This window comes from Mauremys reevesii, linkage group 21 (genome assembly GCF_016161935.1).
Source record: "Mauremys reevesii isolate NIE-2019 linkage group 21, ASM1616193v1, whole genome shotgun sequence".
NCBI lineage: Eukaryota > Metazoa > Chordata > Testudines > Geoemydidae > Mauremys > Mauremys reevesii.
This window is the reverse complement of record NC_052643.1, coordinates 2,032,445-2,037,845: the sequence shown is the minus strand read 5'-3', so window position 1 is coordinate 2,037,845 and position 5,401 is coordinate 2,032,445. Positions and strand designations below refer to the sequence as shown.

Genomic DNA, 5,401 nt, shown 5'->3' with positions numbered 1-5,401 from the left:
CGACTGTGGACTCACTCCACTGACACAAGGAGTGTTGTGTGGATGTGTACAACTGATGTAATTAAAGCAGCATATTGGTGTTGATGTAACTTAACTCTGTAGTGTAGACAAAGCCTTAGTGTGAGCATTATTTCTCCCCATGTGCATCAATTGTAGAGCTGGCTAAGCACTGCAGAGAACTATTTGTGAGCATTCATTCAAATAAAAACAGTGAATTCACTTCTGTTAAATTTGTGAAACTGTCATTAATTTAGTGTTAATTTACAAGCCACTTTTGTTGATTACAGGGATGTTGATGGAAAGTGAAATCTCACGAACGCGCATGCAGCTCTTTTCATGTGGAGGTTCATGTCAGACATGTCTGCTCAGACCTCTTGGGCTCTCCTTGATTTTCCTCCTGCTGTTTATAAATGTTTCAGTCATCCCAGCAGGAAGCAGAACCACCATGTGACTTAAATGATCAGTCACATACCAGGAATAATGAACAGTGAGTTGTCCGCTCACTAGTTTACAAACAAGCCATTGACAAACTCTCATAAAGGGTTTGTGGCACATTCCAGAGTAACAAACAAATCTGTGAAAATCAAGGTCTGTTTGTGGAAAAATTGCAGAGAAAATAGTAGAATTTGTCAAATTAACAGCTTACGTTATCACTTTACACTTAGCAGAGCACATGGTGCTGCTAATTTTAATCTAATCTATCTGCCTCTCAGTCGATCATAAGGATATTTCTCAGACATGTCATGTGCAGTCATTCCGTCTGTGTCTCTCTAACGGACCAATACCTTTTGTGTGTCTCTAGTGCAGCATTTACACTGCAGCAATATTGCTGAGGAGGGAAAAGTTGGAAGAGGCAGCAAGGAAGGAAAACCACGAGCAAATGCTTCAAACGTTACAATTCACATTTATTTTGAAAAAATGTTTTGTTAAAAATACTCCTACAAAGGCATTGGAGCAGCAGGTTTCTGTTTTGTTTATAAATACATCCGATTTATTTTATTTTATTTTTTCTGAGTAACATCCAAAGATGTTTGACGAGGCCAGGGGAAGCCCTGGTCGGAATGGAAGACACACACCCCTGTGTTACAAGGACCTGCACGCTATCTCCCCATTCACGTTTAAAAAAATACAAACACTGTCATGAAAAGCATTACATTGTCCACAGGGCCACAGCCAATGTACAGGGCAAGACAGAGCAGGTAAACCAGGATTGGGACCCCCCTTGGGCCCACCAGATAACCAGGTCAATCCATGAGGCAAATGTTGGGTGGCTAATGAGCAGATGGAACACTGATTAGTTACTCGTCTTGGGCAGTCGAAGGGTCCCTCTCCCTCCCAATGAGGGCTTCGAGCCATGAGGTTCTGTGATGAAACAAAGACTATTAACCACCTTGTGAGCCAACAGATGAACTAGGAACACAGCAAAATGGACTTTCAGCCACAAACACCTTACTCCAGACTAATGTCAGCACCTCTTCGTAAGCCTTTCAAACATATCACTGGTTAGAGCTACTCAGCACCTCTTTGAAAGGGGAAGTCTCCAGCATAGTACGGATGATACTGAAGCATCTCCCGAAGGTAGATGCTAACAGGCAAGCCGAGGCCTTGCCATTACACTCAGCCATCCTTTCCACTACGGTGTGGCTCTTCGCCTCCCTACAGTGTTATCTAGATGTGCATTGATGGATTTCCTTATGTGAGAGCAGGTAGTTTCCCCTCTGCATTGCTGACCCTGGCTCTGGGTGCAGAAGTCCTGCAGCAGGGACAGCTGCAGATTCTGCTGGAGTGATATTGGTTGCAATAGCTGCCTTTCTGGTAAATGGAGAGCAACGTTTGCTCTCTGCGGTTTGTCAGACGCGCACTGAGATATGAGACTGGGTCGACTGCTATAGAAAAGGACGTTGAGTCGCCCAACCCAGCCTAATCTATGTTACACTGAGGTCTTTAGGCTCATGGTTATTGCTCACCTTCACTGAGCTCCTCACCTGTATCCCAGAGAACAATGCCACCCTCTGGAGCCCGCAATACTGGCTGGGGCCCATTCAAGACACGTCTGATGGCCTCACCCTGAGAGGTGCATTGAAACCCAGCTCTCATCGGCATCAGCAGGAATTGTGGCTGTTCAAAGGTGCTCGTGTCTAGAAGATGGTTGCTACAGAGTAAGCCAAGGCTCTTAGTACAATATTCTGTCTTTCTAAAGCATCTAACGGAGGATGGCAAAGAACATTATTAATTAACTAAGCTCAATGCACTCTTGAGGCACAGGGAGGAGAAATGATTTGCAGAGGTCACAGAGCCGAGACAAGACCCAGGGTATCCAACACCTATCCTAGGTTTAACTACTAAATCACTCTCACGCCTCCCCCCTCTCCTGGGCTCAGGGAACTGATTGCATCACTTCCAGAAAATACACCCCGATTGTGCTTCTTTGCTCGACCTGCAAGCTTCCCTTTCCACTGACCAATCCCACAGTAAAGAGCACGCAGGGCCTGACCCCAGGGTTGGAATTGCAGATCTCCTTCACGCTGGCACTAACCAAGTCCTGCTGCACGCTTGCTCCTCACACACTACTCCTGACCGGGCGGTGGGGAAGCATGAGGGCTTAGCTGTGCTGCTCAATAATTCACCCCCCGAGAACATGGATCACTGTTTGCAAGGTGGCTGGGACAATCTGCTCATTTGTCCATGGGGAGCCTGATGGGCCAGGGCCCCTTCCTGCGGCACAACACTGGCTGGGAAGGGCCCACAGGTGCATAATATTTAAAATAATAATAAGCTGCATCAGCCCTGCTCTCCCGACATCCCTTGGGGCTTCCTTGCAGACCCATCCTCCAGGGCAACTTGCTCCCAGAGCGGATGGGCAGTGCAGGGAGCTGGGGCATGGACTTTACTATGGTTCAGGGGTAGAGCAACCTGGCTTCACTCTTCCATCTGCTTTCCTAGCTGCGTGCATCAACACTGGTGTGCTCTGTGGTACTCTATGAAGGGAGGAGAGGCCACAAAGAGAAATGGACCAAGGCAGAGAGAAGTTTGGAGCAGGTTGGAGCTGCAGTGAGCGCAGTGCCAGAGGATGAGCCCCAGAGAAGCCAGATTCATGTTTCGCCTCAGACACTGGGTGGCCAGAAAACCACTCCGCTTTGCAAGGCATTTGAAGGGTGCAAATTTTGGTGTCATTCCAATTCTAATGTAAACGAGCCCCTTCTTAAAATGGCAGTTAGGGGCTTGATTGGGCTGTGGACCAGCTGTTTTCAAACCCCAGTTCTGCCTGATTCTCCATCCCAGCTGCTAGATGAGGAGTACGGGCTGTTCTGGGGTCGGTCTCTCACTCGCTTTCGTATCTAGCTAGACCCTGGACCCGAGAAACCTCCCCAACAGCATTTCTGTGGAAACCAACACGTTTCCTTGGAGTGTTCGATTATTCAATGGAAAAAAGTTCAATCGAATGTTGTTGTCCAGCTTTACCCAACCTGGGAGAGCACAGCAGCCCCTTGCATAGTTCTAATGGACACGTCAGAATGGCTTGGGGTGGGGGTGCCACTCTGAATTGCACACCCCCTTCCCCCCGCCCAGACTGGTCCCCTTGGCCCTCACCCCTTAGAAATTCTTTCCTTAAAATAATAAAATAAAACCCTTTTTCCTACCAGACCCACTTTATGCCTGCTTGGGGGCCCTGTGCTACCCACGCCCTGGGCTGGTGCCCCATCCTCCCTGCCCAACTCCTGTGGGCACCATGGTCCCAGAGGAAGCTCACCTGTCCCAGCGGCTGCTGTAGCATGGCCAGTCCCAAGTGGTCAAAGCTCATGAAATGGGCCCTCAGCAATCCTGAGATTAGAATAAATGCTCAGTGCTGGGCCTGTCTCTGCCTGCTAGCAGGGCGCCTTTGAGATCCCCTTTCACAGCGTTTGGGGTCTCCCTCCATGGCTTTAGGGTGACCTGTCACAATGCTTCTCCACAGGTAAGAGCTAGGAATTGCACCTTTGGTTTTGGTTTTAGGAAAGCCCAGATTCTCTCAGAATCCCAGCACTCCAGAAGCTGGGGCTTTAAAAAAAACACCCGATATTGTGAGACTCGCAATGAACTCATGAGCTGGCAGCACAGTTTAAAGCTTGAGGTTTGTTCCCACCCGTCGCTCCCAGCGCCAGGCCCAGCAGAGGCAGACTCCTCAGAACCTCAAAGGGCTTTGCAGCATTAATGAAGGAGGGCTCCTCACCCAGCTGTGTAGCACCTCAGGTGCCTGGATGGCTGGAGTGATGATGGGGCAGGTGGGGACAGGGAGTTCAGACTCTGCCCAGCAGCAGGACCAGTCAAAGCATAAAGGAAATGCAAGGAAGTGCCTGGGGATGTAAGCGCCACCGGCCTTCACCCTGGAGAAGGAGGAGGTGGTACGCAGCACCAATTCCCTGCTCCAACTCACAGCCCCTTGCAGGGTGCTGCAGATGGGATCTGGGAGAAGTGACCCCCCCCCCGCCCCCGGAAGGTGTCCCCTAACTCCTCCTTCCCAATCCCACTGGCTCCTCCCCCACGACACGAAGTGATGATTTGTTCCCAGGTAACCAGGAACTTTGTTCCGAGCGGCTGGTAAACCCAGGTCCGGATTGCTCTGGGGGCAGGGGTAGATCGGAGCTCACAGCTCCAGCCCAGCACTCACCACCGCCCAGCATCCAGGCCTGGAGCCTTCAGATCTCCCTGGCTGGCAGGGTGAGCCTGAGGCACATGGAGCCCATCGTGTCCTGCAGGACAGCGTGGCACTGCCTGCGTGACCCTGCCAGACGGGGGCGCTGCCTGCAGCCCGTTCGCTACATGGAGCTTGCGGGATGTTGTTTATGGGCTCTCTGATGCTCCCCCACATGGGGTCTCTGCACAAGCGCACCCAGAGCTATTCCAAAGGAAAATATTTGTGTGCAGCAACCAGAGACACAATGATACTACAACCCCCTTCCTGCCCACCCCTCTGGGCTCGGGCCCTGACTCACACCAGTCCCAAGGAGGAGGCCCCACACAGACTGACCGTGCGGTCTCTTGCTTCACTCAGGATTTCCGCCAAGGCCTCGTGTTGCATTTCCATGCCCTGAGCTGCAGGTTACAACAGGGCGGAGGCAAACATGGGCGGGTCCCTTCTGCGGTGAGCTCAGCCACCAACCCACACCAGGGGCTGCGCTTTGACAGTCGCTCAGGCACTGGCAATACTGTGATGGCTGAAGGACGGGCTTTGCCTCCTCGACCATCTTTCATCCCTCCACTCCCCAGAGACGACCTAGGAAATATTCCAAATCATTTGTCACCCTGCCCTGGAAGTTTCCTTTAGTTCTCTCCCCGCATTATTTGTTACTAAGGACAACAGCGTGAGAGAGAATCTTGCATCATCATCATTCACTCCACCCCCCCAAGTCAGCATCAACTT

The 5,401-nt window shown here is 50.8% G+C and overlaps 1 protein-coding gene across 1 annotated transcript in view; it reads right to left on the bottom strand.

The window, feature by feature from the left end:
* Window positions 1-888: 888 nt before the first annotated feature.
* Window positions 889-5,401, bottom strand: part of EPHB2 (EPH receptor B2) — a 254,352-nt gene continuing 249,839 nt past the window's right edge. The window contains exon 17 of the transcript XR_005590322.1: window positions 889-1,362. The gene's annotated coding sequence lies outside the window, so the exon portion shown is untranslated. The remainder of the gene's footprint in view (window positions 1,363-5,401) is intronic.